Source organism: Heterocephalus glaber, unplaced genomic scaffold, assembly GCF_053883595.1.
Source record: "Heterocephalus glaber isolate CG9 unplaced genomic scaffold, H.glaber_assembly_v1.0 deba00001593, whole genome shotgun sequence".
In the NCBI taxonomy this organism is placed as follows: domain Eukaryota; kingdom Metazoa; phylum Chordata; class Mammalia; order Rodentia; family Bathyergidae; genus Heterocephalus; species Heterocephalus glaber.
The window spans coordinates 10708705-10727827 of record NW_028258368.1 but is presented as its reverse complement, the minus strand read 5'-3'; positions in this window follow the sequence as shown (position 1 = coordinate 10727827).

Here is a 19123-nt window from a genome sequence, read left to right as displayed (position 1 = left end):
AAAACAGGTCCATATACTTTCTCAGAAAACAATCCAGTGTTGGTATCCTTCAGGCAGAAAATATATTTGGTCTATTCGTTCTCCACTGTGAATTTTTATCCTTTTGTCTTGTGAAAGATCAGAACACAGATGATAAAATTTGTGAAACAGTCCAGCATAGTGGCACATACCTGTAATCCCAGCTTCTCGTGAGATGGAGACAGGAGAATTCCAAGATAGAAACCAGCCTAGGCAGTTTAGCAAGCCTCTGTACAAAATTTTAAAACTTAAAAAAAATTTTTATATTACCGTCTCCTGGTATTTGTTTGTTTGTTTTTGGTACCGAGGATCAAACTTGGGTCCTTGCGCTTGTGAGGCAGGCGGCAGAACAACTGAGCTAAATCCCCGGCCCACCATCTCCTGTTATTAAAAAAAATAAATTTTAAAAATCTGTTTTACTGTGCCTGCCTCAAAAGCACAAGGTCCTGAGTTCGATCCTGGTACCAAAAAAAAATTATTTTAAAAACCCCTCTATGCTTCTATTTAATAGCAATACATTTATAAGTTCTTTCAAAATTTGGCTTTTGAAGTATTATAACTTTATTTTTCCATAAAAATGAAATAAACTAACTCCTTTAGTAATGGAAAAAATGTTTTCCAAGCATACATGAGGTTGAAACACACAAAAGTGCCAAAGCTCAAGTAATAAAATTAAAACTAAAAAGGACATTTTCATGTGGTCAGCCTGTACCAGAGTATAAGAAATTTACTTAGAGGAGGTCCCCAGTCACGCGGAAGACACCGAATCAGCCCGCTACAGACAGGCAGGTCTGCGCAGGCCCTACCGAGGTCCCGAGTCGCAGGGAACAAGCAGAATCGGCCCGCGCCCCAGCAACAATCCACTGGACCCCCACCCCCGCTCCTCTATACAGCCACCTGGTTCCACACTACAAAGATGCAGAGGACACCAGACCACCAGACCACGGTACAGAGTCCCGCTGCTCCCTGCCCAGAGGTAGGGGCTTCTGAGCCACCTTCCCACTGCTCCTGATCCAGAGGAAGGGCCTTCCTGGCCACCATCTCTCCCCCTGCTCCCAGCCCAGAGGATAGGGCTTTTGGGCCACCTTCTGTCCCGCCGCTCCTGGCCCAGAGGAAGGGGCTTCTAAGCCACCATCCCACTGCTCCTGGATCAGAGGAAGGGGCTTCCCGGGCACCATCCCTCCCGCTGCTCCCAGCCCACAGGAAAGGGCTTTTGGGCCACCATCCCTACTGCTGCTCCTGGCCGTTGCCCCACCTCTCCCAGCTCAGAGGACATAGTCTGTGCAGGCGCCAACAACCCAAACCCCAGTTGAAATGAGAAAAAAAGTAAATAAGTCTCAAAACCAGACTTCCAGATCACCTACAGCAACCCCAAAGGGAAATGAGATGGAACACTCTGATACTCAACCACCTGGACCCACTGAACTGGCAACAAAAGGGGATCTGTAAAAAATGAAATCAGAAATAATTTCTCAGATAACAGGAGAAATTGTGCCCCTAGTGCAAGACATGATTAATAAATCTAGAGAGGAGCTCAGGAACATGATGGAATCCCAACATAAGAAACAAATGAAATCCATAAAACAGATGGAAATAGATTTCCAGGACATGAAAAGCTCCACTGAAAGTCTACACAGCAGGATGAGCCAATGTGAGGACAGAATTTGAGATATAAAAGATAAGATTGCAATTAGTGACCAGGAATAGAAAAATTGCTTCAAAATTATAAGGCAACATGAGAAATCAATCCAGCAGCTGCTAGATGATGCAAAAAAAATAACATAAGACTGATTGGGCTCAATGAAGAAACAGGACAGAGTGCAGATGACATGAAAAATCTCTTCCCAGAAATAATGGCAGAAAACTTCCCAAGCAGGGGAAAAGAGCTTGACATACAGATAAGTGAGGCATATAGGACTCCAAATAGCCTTGATCAAAAAAAATCTACACACAGTCATATAATTGTTAAGATTCCAGAAACACAACAGAAGAACAAAGTTCTCCAAGCAGTCAGAGAAAAGAAACAAATCACATACAAAGGAAAGCCCATCAGAATCACAGCAGACTTCTCAACACAAACCATCAAGGCAAGACGAGCTTGGAGTGACATATTCCAAGCCTTAAAAGAAAACAGCCTCCAACCCAGATTGATGTACCCTGCAAAACTCTCTTTCAATATGGATGGAGAAATAAGATACTTTCATGACAAAGAGCACCTTAGGGACTTCGTGAATACCAAACCAGCACTCCAAAGAATTTTACACAATAGCCTAGGAACAGACATTGAGGATCACAACCCCAGGAAGCAAAGCAGAATGAACCCATCTGACATGACAAGAAATTAAAGGTAAAGGAGGAGAACCCAACAAAAAGAAAAAGTCATGGCAATGACAAGTCAATACCTTTCAGTTATAACCATCAACATCAACGGTCTCAATTCACCAATCAAAAGAAATAGACTGGCAGAATGGGTCAAGAAGCAAAATCCAACAATATGCTGCATACAAGAAACACACTTCATTCAAAAGGAAACTCATAGACTGAAAGTTAAAGGGTGGAAAACAATACTGCATGTGACAGGAACCCGAAAAAAAGCAGGAATAGCTATCCTCTTGGCAGATCCAGTAGATTTCAAACCAACACTGATTCAGACAGATGAAGAAGGACACTACATCCTTGTAAAGGGAAGAATCCAAGAGGAAGAGATAACAATCATAAATATCTATGCACCAAACACTACTGCACCCAACTATATAAAAAAAATACTAATGGACATGAAAAGTCATATATGCACTAATACAATTGTAGTGGGGGACCTCAACACCCCACTGTCACAAATAGATAGATCAACTAGACTAAACATAAATAATGAAATACTAGAACTCAATTGAACTCTTGAACAAAAGAACTTAACAGATGTTTACAGAATGTTCCACCCCACAAAATCAGAATACACATTCTTCTCAGCTTCACATGGGTCATTCTCCAAAATAGACCACATACTCACACACAGAACATGTTTAAGTAAGGGCAAAGGAATTGAAGTTATCCCCTGTACATTATCAGACCATAGTGCGATGAAATTGGAGATCCATAGCAAAAGAAACTCAAAAAATTTCATAAACACGTGGAAATTGAACAACACACTTCTGAATAACCAATGGTTCACAGAGGAAATGAAAGAAGAAATCAGACAGTTCCTTCAATTAAATGACAATGGCAATACAACATATCAGACTCTATGGGACACAATGAAAGCAGTCTTACGAGGGAAATTCATAGCAGTGAATACGCATATTAGGAAAACAGAACGAGCCAATTAAGCAGCCTGATGCTGATGGTCAAGCTTCTAGAAAAAGAAGAGCAGGACAACCCCAAAGCTCACACAAGGGAGGAAATTATAAAGATCAGACCAGAAATCAATGCAATGGAGACTAAGAGAATGATACAAAAAATCAATGAAGCCAAGAGTTGGTTCTTCGAAGGAATCAACAAAATTGACAAACCTTTAGCCAACCTTGTCAGAAAAAGGAAAGAAAAGGCCCAAATCCATGCAATTAGGAATGAAAAGGGTGAAATGACAACAGACCCAGCAGAAATCCAGAGGATCATCAATACCTACTTCCAGAACCTATACGCCAATAAGATGGACAACACAGAAGAAATGGACAGATTCCTAGATACATATGAATTACCAAAGTTGAACGAAGAAGACCTAAAAATTCTGAACAACCCAATATCAACCAATGAAATTGAAAATGTAATTAAAAACTTATCAACTAAGAAAAGCCCGGGCCCTGATGGCTTCACTGCTGAATTCTACAAGACATTTAGAGAGGAACTGCTGCCACTACTGTTTAAACTCTTCAATGAAATTGAAAGGGAAGCAATACTCCCAAATTCATTCCTGGAAGCAAGCATCACCTTGATCCCCAAAGCAGAGAAAGACCCAACTGAAAAAGAGAACTATAGGCCAATCTCACTAATAAACACAGATGCAAAAATCCTTAATAAGATAGTGGCAAACAGAATGCAGAAGATCATCAAGAAGATCATACACCCTGATCAAGTGGGATTCATCCCAGGGATGCAGGGATGGTTCAATATATGAAAATCAATTAATGTAATACACTATATCAATAGAGCCAAGGACAAAAACCATGTGATTATCTCCATAGATGCAGAAAAAGCATTTGACAAAATCCAACATGCATTTATGATACAAACCCTACAAAAACTTGGAATAGATGGTCTCTACCTCAAACTGATAGAAGCCATCTATGAAAAACCAACAGCCAACATCATACTAAATGGTCAAAAACTGAAATCCTTCACACTAAAATCAGGAACAAGACAAGGATGTCCACTATCACCACTCTTGTTCAATATAGTTCTGGAAACATTAGCCATGGCAATTAGACAAGAGAAAGAAATAAAAGGAATAAAGATAGGAAATGAAGAAGTCAAATTGTCATTATTTGCAGATGACATGATGCTCTATATAGAAGACCCCAAGAACTCCACCAAAAGTCTTCTAGACTTAATAACCAAATTCAGTCAAGTAGCTGATTACAAGGTCAACACACAATAATCAATAGCTTTCCTCTACACCAATGACAGACTCACTGAGAGAGAAATAGGGCAAATAATTCCTTTCACAATAGCATCCAAAAATCTGAAATACCTAGGAATCAACCTCAGGAAAGAAATCAAAGACCTATTCTCTGAAAACTATGGCACTCTGAAAAGAGAGATTGAAGATGATATCAGAAAATGGACAGACATCCCCTGCTCCTGGGTAGGAAGGATTAATAGAGTGAAAATGGCCATACTTCCAAAACTGCTATATAGATTTAATGCAATTCCAATTGAGATCCCAGCAGCATACTTCATGGACCTTGAGAAAACAATACAAAAATTCATTTGGAACAAGAAGAGACCCAGAATAGCAAAAGCAATTCTAGGTAACAGAGACATGGTAGGGGGTATCACAATCCCCAACCTGCAACTCTACTACAAAGCTACTGTGATAAAAACAGCATGGTACTAGCAAAGAAACAGACTTGAGGACCAGTGGAACAGATTAGAAGATGCCGAAACAACTGCAGACACACTCAGCCATCTCATCTTTGATAAAGGTGCCAAGCACCCTCACTGGAGGAAAGATAGCCTCTTTAATAAATGGTGCTGGAAAAATTGGGCTTCAACTTGCCAAAGATTAAAACTAGACCTATATCTCTCACCATGCACTAACTAAAATCAAAAAGGATTTAAGATCTAAATATTAAAGTAGAAACCCTGAACCAGTTGGAACAGAGGTTAGGTAGAACCCTTGAAGACATCAGTGTAGGAAAAGATTTTATGAACAAAACCTCAGTTGCCCATGAACTAGCACAAACAATCAACAAGTGAGATCTCTTCTTATTAAAAGGCTTCTGCACAGCAAGAGAAACCACCAGCAGTGTGAAGAGACAACCCACAATCTGAGAAAAAATCTTCACCTGCTCTTCCTCAGACAAAGGTCTACTATCTCAAATCTATAGAGAACTTAAAAAGATCAGACCTCCCAAATTTGAAGACCCAATCCGAAAATGGGCATCTGAAATGAACAGACATTTCTCAGACAAACAAGTAGAAATAGCAAATAAATACATGAAAAAATGTTCAACATCACTGGTCATTCAAAAGATGCAAATGAAAACAGCGCTGAGATTCCACTTCACTCCCAAAAGAATGGCTGCTATCATGAACTCCACCAATAACAAATGCTGGCGGGGCTGTGGGGAAAGAGGAACCCTGCTCCACTGCTGGTGGGAGTGTAGACTGGTGCAACCACTGTGGAAATCAGTATGGAGATACCTCAAAGAACTAGGACTGGAAGTCCCCTTGGACCCCGCTATTCCACTGCTGGGGATCTTCCCCAAAGAATTAAAAGAATCATACCACAGTGATATATGTGCACCTATGTTCATAGCAGCACAGTTTTTAATAGGTAAAACTTGGAAACAGCCCAAATGCCCATCAACTGGAGACTGGATCAAGAAAATGTGGTTTTTTAATAAAATGGAGTACTACTCAGCCATAAAACATGAGAAATTAGAGACATTTATAGCTAAGTAGATGCACATTGAGGCGATACTCTTAAGTGAAATAAGTAGGACACACATGTATAAATACTGAATAGTTTCTCTGGTGTGAGAAACTGAAAGTGTAAATAAGGACTAAATGTATAATAGGTAATGTGAAATAGGAAGAAAAGGGGCAAAGGGGTAGGAAGTGGGAAGGATAGGGGAAAGGATAGAAGGGAATGGGATTAATATGAGAAAATGGAAAAATAGGAACAAGATCTTTGTAAATAGGGAAAAATGGAGGGGTTGAAGGGAGGGCTGGGCAAGTGTGAAAAATAAGAACCAAGAGAGACTATGTAAAGGTGCAAATTTCCAATGATGAATGTCATTATATTGTATACCTAAAATGTACCAATGATTAGAATGAATAATTGATAATGCAAAATAGGAAGAAAAGGTCCAGGCAGGTAGGGGTAGTGGGAGGGGAAGGGGAAAGGAAAAATGATGAGAAATGGAAAAAATGGAAATAAAGTCTTTGTAAATAGGGAAGGGTGGTGGGGGTGAAAGGAGGGCTAGGAATGGGGAAAAAATAAGAACCAAGATGCATCATGTAAAGGTACAATTCCCAATGAGAAATGTAATTGTGTTGTATACCTACAATGTACCAATAAAAGAATTTAATACAAAAAAAGAAATTTACTTGGAAAGTATTATAGAATGCTTAAGAATGCTGTGTTTAGTTGTACCCTAGAAGCCAATCTTGGTTTCCTGAATAGTACAGAACAAAGGTAATTTGAGACATAACCTCTATGGAGATGATAAAATGATTGAGAGTCGAGGCTCTGGAATGAGACTACCTGGATTTGAATCCTGGTTCCCTCTTTTTCTAGCTGTAAGCCTAAACTTCAGTATCATCTTATATGTGAAACTGGCATCATTCTGACCTTGCAGAGCTGTGATGAGAATTAATTGAAATAATATTGTTATCAGTCCCTGTCATGCACAGGTTCTGTATTTACAAATGCACTGACCCACTAAAATGTATTACCCCAAATCAATAGCACTTTGGAGGTCATTCAGGGACATAGGCATAGGGATGAACATTTTACATTGCCAACAACATACATTACCAGCTAAGATGGAACAGGGCAAGGCTCTGTCTTCCTGTTTCAGCTTATAGTTTAAACAAGTGTTCTTTTCACAATTATTTAGTGGCATGCTTTTTGCATTATGTGCTTTTTTTGTTGAATTCATTGTTGAGGATGCCCCTGGGCCCCAGCTGAAGTGTGCAGGCTCCTGAACACAAAGCTACGGCATCCCTTGTTGAAAGACAGTTGTGTAGAGAAGCTTCATTCAGACATGACTGATGGTGCTGGTGGCTGTGTGTTTGATTATATATTAAAGTGTCTTTGACTGTAAAAACATATAAAGCAAGGTTATGTATTGATGAGTTGGCAAAAATGTTGCGACTAGAGGCTTTCTACTACCAACCTTTCTATTTCCCCTAGGAGCAATGGTTCAGTACAGTATATTTCCAAGTTCAGTGTTTGTGCTGACTTTATAGAAGCCCTGTTACTAAGGATTGACCATACCTGTAAATACTTGGAATAGAGCCTAGTGCATGCCAACTTCTGAATAAATGTTGGTTTTTATAATTATTGTTTCATACAATTTCTGCTCTGGATCCCTGTCTTCCCAGCTGATCTGTGCGTTTCACTTGGGAGAGGTGCTACTCCCTCCTTCAAGAGGCTTTCCTGGACCTCTTAAGTATGCTTCTGTGCCCTCCTAGCTCCTGTTTCCCTCAGCATAGAATTACTAACCATCTCAGTGACCACCTTGGCATCACCTGGCCATGGCCCTCTGCCCAGATAACTTGGCTCATTCATGTTCCAACTGTCCTTTGGTACCTAGTTTGGTACATTACATGATAGTTTAGTGGATGCTTCTACAATGAATAAATGAATACATAACTAGAGCATAGTAAAGAATCTGAGACATAACTTGACCTCCATATGATAAAATATAAAATTAATTTTAAAGGAGAAAATAAATCTCACATGCTAATAATGAACAATAACTTATTGAGAGTATTTGTTGACAGAGCAGGTAAACAAATGAGAGAGAAACTGCCCTATGACAGGGATAGGCTGGCAGGAGAGGAACTTGAATAATTACAGTGAATAAACAGACTGTGGTATGACCAGACAAATGAATGAATAGTATTCAATGGTAAAAAGAAAAGAGTTGGCATTCAGAGTGGGACATCGTGTCCAATGCTGTATGACACCCATATGAGGATATTGCAGATAGACATTTGAGAGGCTAATCTGGAGGGAGGCCTGGAAGTTAAAAAAAATCCCCAGGAAGCTTGTGGCACTGAAGACGGACCAATCAAGTGCTGGGAAGCATACAAAGGGGAAGAGCAGTAAGCAAGTGGCAGGAGAATGAACTGAGGGGGAGGTGGTCAGGAAGCCTTAACCTGGGGGTTGCAGGGGGTCCAGATCACAGCTGATGTCTCCATATGTCTGCAGGTGTTCTTTCATAGAGCTGGTGAAGTGGTGACATCTGGAAAGGTACAAAATTGAGTATTCAAATGGTGAAAATAAAGCAGGGCCTCATTCTACTTTGGGGTACTTGTGGATCATCACTCCATGGCTAAAGAAAAAAGGCTTGGCTGTGTGAGGATTCATAAGCAATGATGCCCAGGGTGCCTTAGTCTGAGCTTCTCTTCCAACTTTCTGAGTATGTGAGCCATTTGGTAATGAGTGGGTGTGATATTTTCCCTGAATATCTGGTCTTGTAGAAAATATCCTGCTTTTAAATTTTGCTCATTACTGAAGCTGAATCAAGAAGATATAGACATTCTCAGTAATTTAATGAAGTTGAAACAATTTAAAAGAAAAAACTCCCAACAAAGAAAACCCCAGGTCTTGAAGGATTCACTGCTGAATTCTAGAAATTTAGAGATGATTTAATGCCATCAGTCCTCAAACTCTTTAATGAAATTAAAAGGGAAGCAATACTCCCAAACTCAATCCTAGAATCAATAATTACCCTGATACAAAAACCAGAGAAGAATCCAACTAAGAAAAAGAATTACTGGCCAATTTCCTTAATGAATATAGCTGCAAAAATCCTCAATATGATACTGGCAAATAGGGGCTGGGGATTTAGCTCAATGGCACCATGCTTGCCTCACAAGCGCAAGGTCCTGAGTTCAATCCCTGGTACCAGAAAAAAAAAAAGATACAGCAATTCATCAAAAAGATTGTACACCATGATCAAGTAGGATTCATCCCAGGAATGCAGGGATTGTTCAACATACACAAATCAATAAGTATAATATACCACATTAATAGAACCAAGGGACAAAATCCACATGATCATCTCAATAGATGCAAAAAAAAAAAAGCATTTGACAAAGTCCAACTCCCATTCATGATTAAAAAATAACTCTACAAAAAATTGGAATAGAAGGTCTTTATCTCAATCTGATAAAAGCCATCTATGACAAACCAACAGCCAATATATACTAAATGTTCAAAAGCTGTAAGCTTTCATTCTAAAATTGGAACAAGAGAATCCTATCACCACCCTTGTTCAATATAGTTCTGGAAACATTAACCAGAACAATTACACAAGAGCAAGAAATAAAAGGAGTGAGGATAGGAAAGGAAGACATTAAATTATCATTATTTGCTAATGACGTGATACTCTACAGAGAAGATCCCCCAAAACTCCACCAAAACTACTGGAATTAATACACAAATTCAGCAGTGTAGCAGGATACAAAATCAACACTCAAAAATGAATAGGATTCCTGTACACAAACTCACTGAGAGAGAAATTAGGGAAACGACACCTTTCACAAAAGCATCAAGAGAAAAGAAATACTTAGGAATCAATCTAACGAAGTGAAAGACCTATACATTGAAAACCACAGTCCTCTGAAAAAGGAGATAGAAGAGAGTATCAGAAAACGGAAAGATATCCCCTGTTCCTGGATGGGCAGAACCAATATAGTGAAGATACTCGTACTTCCAAAACTTTTATATAGACTTCACCCAATCCCAATCAAAATACCAATAGCATACCTCACAGAACTAGAGAAAACAATCTTAAAATTCATGTAGAATCAGAAGAGACCTAGAAGAGCAAAAGCAATTTTGGGCAACAAGGGCAAGGCAAAGGGCATCACAATTCCCAATTTGAACAGACCTGAGGATCAATAGGACAGAATAGAAGATGCAGAAACAACTTTAAGCACATTCAGCGACCTTATCTTTGACAAGGGGCCAGACACCTTCACTCGAAGAAAGATAGCCTCTTTAATATGTAAGTGGTGCTCGGAAAACAAGCTTTCCACATGCCGAAAATTGAAACTAGACCCATATCTCTCACCATGCACTAAACTAAAATCGAAATGGATCAAATATTTAAATATTAAAACAGAAACACTTAATTTGCTGGAAGACAGAATAGGTAAAACTCTGGAAGACATAGATGTAGGCAAAGACTTTATGAACAAAACCCCAATCACACAGGAAATATTATAAAGAATTAACAGCTGGGATCACATCAAATTAAAAAACTTTTGCACAGCAATAGAAACCATCAGCAGAGTGAAGAATCACCTCACAGAATGGGAAAAAAATTTTTACGTTGCTCCTCAGAGGACTAACATCTGTAATATATAGAGAACTCAAAAAAATTGGACCCCCTAAATTTAAAGACCCAATCCAAAAATGAACATTGGAAATGAACAGAAATTTCTCAGATGAAGAGGTAAAAACAGCAAATAAATATATGAAAAAATGCTCGACATCACTGGTCATTCAAGAGATGCAAATTAAAACACAGATTCTATCTCACTCCAGAATGGCTATCATCAAGAAATCAACCAATAAAAAATGCTGGCGTGGTTGTGGGGAAAAGGAACCCTTCTTCATTGCTGGTAGGAGTGTAAACACTATGGAGATCAGTATGGAGATTTCTTAAAAACTAAAACTAGAGGTTCCATTTGACCCAGCTGTTCCCCTCCTAGATATCTTCCTGGAAGTGTTAAAAGCATCATACCACAGTGATATATGCATACCTATGTTATAGCAGCACAATTTATAATAGCCAAATCTTGGAAACAGCCCATATGTTCATCAACAGATGAATGGATAAAGAAAATATGCTATTTATATACAATGGAGTACTATTATGTCATAAAGGAGGATAAACTTGAGACATTTATAGGAAATGAATGCACCTTAAGACCATAATTTAAGTGGAATAAATTGCAAACATAAGTTTAAATATGCCACTGTTTCTCTTGTATGAGAAACACAAAAAACATAATTGTCTTAGTTACTTTTATTGCTGAGACAAAATACCTGACACCGAAAGTTAAAGGAGAAAAGGTTCATTTGGCTTATAGTTCATAGAGATTTCTGTCCATAATCATCTGATTCTGGGGCACGATGGCACATAGCAGAGGGGCATTGCAGAGGAGAAATAGTTCATGATGCCCACAAGGTAGCAAAAGCAACAAAGGGACCTTAATAGTGTGTTTCTGCCCCTTTTATTTTATTCAGACTACTTAGGGTGGGCAAGTAGCACTCACACCCTTAATCCTAGTGGCCTTGGTCCTAACCCCACCATGAATCAATCACACTGTAAATCCAGCCATGTCTGAAAAAACATGAGGCTTTGGGGGGACACGTAAACACAAACCATAACAATAATGGAGGAGAGATGTTGAGAATTAGGTATGTTCAAATGGGAAAGGCAACAAGGGGGGCTGGCAAGGAAGGAAGAAAAGGGGAACAAAAAGAATGGAAGGGAAAACTGGAAACAAAGTTTTTGTAAATGGGGAGGGGAAGAAGCATTAAAGGGAGGGGAGGGAAATGGGGGAAAAAAAAGAATTAAGATAAATTCTGTACAGATACAAATTCCCTATGATGAATGTGATCATTATTGTGACAAATACGTACTAATAAAGAATAAAAAATGAAAATTTTTTTTTGCTGATACGTACTATTTCAAAGAAAGGCCCGAAGATGGTTTTTTAATAATTATGTGTTAGGGTTTATACTTTTTAGAAGATCACTTTTTTTTTGGTACCAGGGATCGAACTCAGGACCTCATGCTTGCCAGGCAGGCACAATGCCACTGAGCTAAATCCTTGGCCCATAGAAGATCACTTTTCATACCTCAAACCCTGTAATGAGAGAAAATACCTTCCCCATAACCGAGTCTCCAAAGAAAGAGCAGGGAGAGGCTGGAGCCCTAAGGTCACACTGCCCTTTGCTTTCTCTTTCTGACAGCAGCTGGCGGTGGCAGCCGTGAACCTCTGTGGCAGTCACAGCCATGCATGGGATATCGCTGCTGTGCCTTTGTGAATGTCCATTTGAGGCCTTAGCAGAGCCATTTGCTAGTCCATGAAAACAAATGCATCTTTCATGAACCAGTGCTTTTAATTATCAATGATCCAACAATAAACAAGGTTGAATTGTTGCTTGCTTAAAAGCAAAAGTAAATTCAATACCCGCCCCCCATCCATTGGCCATATTCCTGTTTGACTTCAGTTGATGGAAATGCAACTGTGGTATTACATAAATGAATAAAAATGGCCCCATGATAGCTGTGGCAGCAGCCTGGATGTAATCTGTAGAAAAGAATGTCATCAAAATGACTATGTACCAATTCCCCAAGATGAAAGTAATTATTATTATCACACATATATACTACTAATGAAAATATTTAAAAAGAAATTTAGAAATAACATAATCTCACCTTAAAGGCATCAGTGGATTAATATGCACTTGTATATTCCACACTTGATTTAGATTTTAAAAATCACTTATCATCTCTGCCCTCTAAGAATTCACAAAGTGGAAAGACAAAAGAAAAAAATTCACAAATTAATTTTTGAGATAAGATTTAATCAGAGATGAATGGAAGCAAGGGGACTTAGACCCATAAGGTCTCACTATTGTCAGCATGGCTGTGGACCAGCAGCAAATGCCCCTGGACACAGCTAGAAATGTAGCTTCAGGTCCTGTGGCCAGCTGAGTCAGAATCCCATGGGAACAAGGCACACAGGACAATGTGTGCAGTGTTTGTTTAGTCTGTAGTTCTGTGAGTGCTCATGGAAAGAGACTGGAAAGATATTTATATGAAAACAAGGACTTGGAGCCAAGTGTGGTGGTACATGCCTGAAATCCCAGCACTCTGAGAAGCTGAGACAGGAAGATTGCAAGTCTGAGCTCAGCCTGGGCAACTCAGAAATTTAGTGAGACCTTGTCTCAAAATAAAAAGGACTGGAAAGCCAGGTGTGGTGGAACACACCTGTAATCTCAGAACTTGTGAGGCTGAGGAAGGAGGATTGCTGTGAGTTTGAGGCCAGCCAGACTGGGCTATACAATGAGTTCAAGGCTAGTCTGAACTATATAGGAGATCATATTTCAAAAAATGAAACAAACAAATAAATAAAAAGAGCTGGAGATGTAGCTTAGTGTGAAGGCCTTGGGTTCAATCCCCAGTACTGAAGCGGGGCGGGGGGGGGGGTGTGCTCAAAAAAACAAGACCAAAAAAACCAACCAAGAACTTGGCTGCCAAGCTTCAGAGATCCTACTTTGCAAGTCTCTATTCATTTCCTCTTCCTTTCTCTGTCTCTATTTTTGTCAGAGTCTCTGCCTTGCACCCCCTAAGGAGAGAGCCCTCCCTGTCCCCCAGGGCCCTCCTCTCCCCTCTCTAGCTCATTTCCCATTCCATCTAGGAAGTGAGCACTGGGCTGAGATGCAAGTATGATGTCACCTCTCAACTTTAATCCCTGGATTTCCTGCACTTACCAGGATATGAACTGCTGCTGAGGAAGCTTGTGACCTTTGACGAGATGGTTTTCTGCTGCAGAGGGCAATTCCTAAAGATGGGCCCAGCTGGGAGCTGTCAGCAGCCAACACTCAGGGACATTCAAGATTACACATGAGAGCAGTGGCCAATCCGGTGATCACAGAGAGGTCAGCACTATTCTAATTCTAACGGCCATGTCAGGGTTGGGAGCTGGGGCAAGGCTAGCATCTGCTGGGGAAATGCTGTGGCAACTTCTGTAGACAGACTAGTCCTGTGTAGGGTGGAATGGTTCCCACAGCCAGCAGGGCTTTTTGATCACCAAGGGAAATTTGTGAGGGAACATGGGAACAGGGGGTTCTGTGGCTAATGAGGACAAAGATGACAGACTGGATTATACTTACATCCTAAGACTTCTTGAAGTCCACTGGCTGGAGAACTGAAGGTGACTTTAGGAATACCTTCCCAAGAGTCTATAGCAAGGGTAGGGGAGCAGTCCATATTTGAACCCCTATTCTTCTATTTAATGTGATCAGTTTACTCTGTATCTTCCCTAACTCCTATGACCTATACATTGAGAAGACTGTTAGTACCTACACTGTAGGGTTTTTGTAGAATTCAATGAGATCATTCAAGCAAATATCTTTGAACCACGGCTGCCACATACCAAGTGCTTACTCAGTGAGTGATACAAGTGGCCACCATTGCTTGGACAAAGCAGTCATTGTTTCCCAGCTTGGTTGCTTACTTGCTCTGTGATCATTGTTTTGTTTTGTTCTTAACTTCATGTCTCTGTTTAAAAATAACATTATTCCATGCACTTTTTTATTGATCACATCTTTTGAAAATTCTATTCCCTGGATAAGAAAGTGAACTGCCATTTCACTTGCGGTTTTTGAGCAATTGATTTAGGCAATCAATAACAACAAAAAGTTGTTTTTAAAAGTATTGTTTTGTGCTGCAGTAGGGAAATTAATATTCAGGATGCATGTATTATGCTCCTACTTTGCTCATAGCACTTTCTTTCTTGGTAGTGTATGTATTAAAATTGCTAAGTAAATTGCACACTGCCTTCACTCCAGAATGATTCAGGTTTAAATGTCCGAAAATGTATTGAACTGCACAATTATCAAGTCTTGGTGTCATCACCAAGACAGTGAATACATTTTAAAAACATTTGGCAGGGACATTTCATGTGCTGTAACCCAGTCAAATGCAAGAAATAGAATCTATGCATAAACATTTCTAAAAGTTAAAAGGAAAACTGTCACAGGCACACATGTTAGTTTCATATTTCCCTTAAATAAATGGGGTGATTTGTGACCATTGTGAAAATGGGGAAATTCTAGAGCTATGTGCCAGTTCTCCAGTCTGCCCACCAGCTATCCTCAGAGCCTTTGGAAAAAACCTGAACTGCTTTCTGGATGTCCAGGTGGGCTCTCCAGTTTCACCCCAGGATGATGACTAGTGTACATAGGAGTTATTTTTCTAAGTTCTGTGAAGAATTTTACCTGTGTGCAAAGTGATTCTTCACTCCTTTATATGGGTTTCCTAAGATAGATGTGGGTGCATGAGTTTTGCTCGATAATGAAGTAAGTCTTCAGAGGCCCATCCCTGCACTTTTCCCATAGGAACATCTTCCTGCTAGGAAAAACCCCAGGACTCTAGGCACCACATCCTTCTCATTTTGTGTATTCTTCTCTGTTGGGGACCAGCCGTGATATGCATAGATTGGTGGAAGAAAGGCCACAGGCCCCACAGTCCTAAGGCCAGATGTTGAATTGCCTCAGGAACAGAGAAGTATGCAAAAGGTCGCAGAATTCCTGGCTGTGTGGGAAGGCCATAACTACAGTGCTTCTGAGGCAAATTAGCATTCTACTGAGGACAGTATAAAATGTAGGCCTCCAAGTATGGGAAAGGACCTTAATTTGTTTCCATTGAGATCCTAAACTTGGGCCCTAGCTTGCTACCCTAATCTTAACTGCAGTTGCTGTTCCTGAACTAGTACACCACCCCCTTCCCTGCAAGCCTTGCTGGCTAAATAAAAGTGGGTCCACCAAGGAGTTTGTCAAAGCCTGTCCACTAGAGGCAGATTCCTCCTGGTCCCCCTTTTGTATATTGAATATTGAATATTGACTCTGTTTCTTTCTTTCATTCCTCATCATCCTCCCTACAAGTATTCAGGGGTCTGAAGAGCTCCTAACACTTCTCTTTATGTAGTCCCAGAGTCTAGCACAATCACATCGCATGGTAGATGCTCCACAACTGTTTTTTGCATAAATGAATAACCCAAGCATTATAATTCAAATTGTTTACTAGAAATTGCCTTGTATTTTTCTATTGAAGATCCTAGCCAAGAATCTTGATCTCCTGGAAGGCAATTCGATGCAAGACAAAAGTAGAACATGGAAACAAGACTTAAATAGAAAGTGAGGAACTAGGCTGAGCCACACCAAGCATGTGGCAAGGACCCCAAACAACCAGAACTGTCAGTATTTACTGATTAAAAAGGCATAGGTAAGAATAGGGTAGGGGGATACATGTGGTGTGGTATCTGGTGATATCAGCTGACACAGGCAAGGCTTGTAGAAAAGAGGATGAGGCACTCTTGCAAAAGGAGAAGAACAGACCAAAGGTTATTTCTTTGAGAATGTTTTTTTTGTAGAATGATTTTTTTTTTTTTTTTTGGTACTGGGGATCAAACTCAGGTCCTTACACTTTCAAGGCAGGCGGTGGAACCACTGAGCTAAATACCCAGCCCAAAGGTTATTTCTTATAACCTAGGTCCATGTGAAGGTTCTTTCTTAAAATTTATTTATTAACACATGCTTGCAATACATGAAGTTTACATTCACCTTAGGGAGTAGGTATATATTTATAACACTTCTTGATTCTTTTTTATTCATCTTCCCCCCCCTCGTCTCTAGATCCTCTTTCTCCATTGCCACTGTTACTGTTATCATCATTTTTAGTTCATGTTTATGACATATAATGTTTACATTCATTGTGGGAGCTTACTTTCCCTTCCTCTTCCCCTTTCCCTCATCCTTGGTCTCTCAGACCCCTCCTCATTTAAAAAAGATATATCTCCATTTCTTCCTATGTTCCTGTACTTTATTTTTGCTTTTTATTGACACTTTGCCTTACTCAAATGAGAGATACCATACAGTATTTAAGCTTATGTGTCTGATTTATTTCACTTAGCATTATATTTCCCATGTGAAGACTCTTGACCAATTCCTGAGAATGAAAGCCTAAACTTCCTCATGATTACATTGGGATTGTGGGAGACTGCAATATTGATTATGCTCAAAGCAGGCTATAAGCAGTGTGGGCTGTTAAGAGTTAACCCCACAACTGGCTTGTTTATGCAAGTGAGTCCAGCTGAAGCCTATGTGCTGAGGTCAGAGTAACTCACACCCAAATTCTGTTCCCACAATTAAAACTTTCTAACTAGAAGGACAATGTTCTAATTACAACAGTATATTTTGTCTATTCTATTCCTAATTCAAGAATGCTTTGTCTTGCCCTTCATGAGCCTTGCTTACATCAATTTCCATAGAAGCTACATGTGGTCCTGCCCTTCCATGTAGCTTGCCTTTACCCCAGTTGAGTGCCTGGGACTGGCCAGCACCTTTGTGGGCTGCACCAGCATTGGTCATCTTGGCACCCCACTTTCTCTCTCTTAGTTCTGTCTTTTAGTTCTTTTTTTTCCCTCAGTCCTGCGACATATACTGGGCAGGAAACTGAAACCTAACTGCAGGGGTCTCCAGCAGGGGTGATGCATTTTGGACAATGATGCTGCAAAAGTGATGCTGTGTTCTTCCTGGTGCACTCTGTTGGGAAGGTCATGATATCCATACATCTTACATGTCCTTTTACCAGGACTGTGACCCTGATCACCTGCGTAAGGTGGCAACAGCCAGGTTTATTCACTGCAGAGCCACTGTTTCCCCCTCTGTGGCTGATGCATGCCTTCTGGGGAGATACGGCAAATATTGCTTCTCATTCATTTTTTAAAGTTAATTTTATTAGTACACTTTTCATATACATAATGACCACATTCATCATAGAGAATTTGTACTTGTCCATAATATATCTTGATTCTTCTTTTTTCTCCATTCCCCTCCCCTCTCTTCTTCTCCTTATTTACAAAAGCTTTGTTTCCATTTTTTCCTGCTACTGTTTTCTTTTCCTTTTCCCTTCCTTATTGCTTCTGATTCTTACCAATACTTTTTATTATGGCAGTATTTGCCTAATAGAAACTTTAATTTATAACATTAATGCTACATGTATTCTTTGGAATTCTACTGTAAGGAAGAGCTATCCCTTCTACCTTCTTATATATTCAGTACTCATTTGTTTATTCATTTATATGACTGTGGACCCGCAGGTATTTATTTTATTCCACAGATTATTAATTACCATCTTTATTTATTTTGTTGTTTAAGTTGTCTATACCGGGCCATGGGGAGCCTCTTCATGCTCACTCTTGGGTTCTCTCACCATGTTCATTACCTTCTGAGAATTTCCTAAATATTTTACACCAAGCTCATCTTGGATCTTCCCACTGTAGCCTTGGAATCAACATTTCTCCAAGGAACTCTGGTTCGCTTTATTGGAAATTTTTGTTTCAAAATCAATAATTGGACTCTGGGTGTGCTCAGTGCCCCTGGGATATCATTGCTTCTGGACCACCTGAACAGATAGAGCTGGGAGGGGGGTAATGTATGTATGCACTTGGACTTACAATCATGTTTTCATGTAAGTGCCTCATATATAACTCATGGTTCATGTGGCTCATGGTTTATATAGATCTACATGATCTATAATTTGATGATATATAAATAAATATTAAAACGTATAAAATAGCTCATATGTTAGTAATTATGTATATTAACTATGAGTTCATATTGATACTTGCCATCCATTCTATCCCCCCCTTTCCTTTTTGTAACTTCTTTTTCTGACAGCTGAAAATCAATTCTCATCATCCATAGTATATTTACATATTTACTCAATCCTAAATTAAACATAGTTTCAGAATTTCTTACACATTTCCAAGAAGAGTAAACTCTGTGTACAAGTTTTTCTGTCTTTAGCATTATAATGCACAGTCAATAGTCTGTTTTGCACATTATGCAAAGTAGTTCTGTTCTTCCCAGTTCTTCAGGGGATTCACTTGTAACTTATACAGG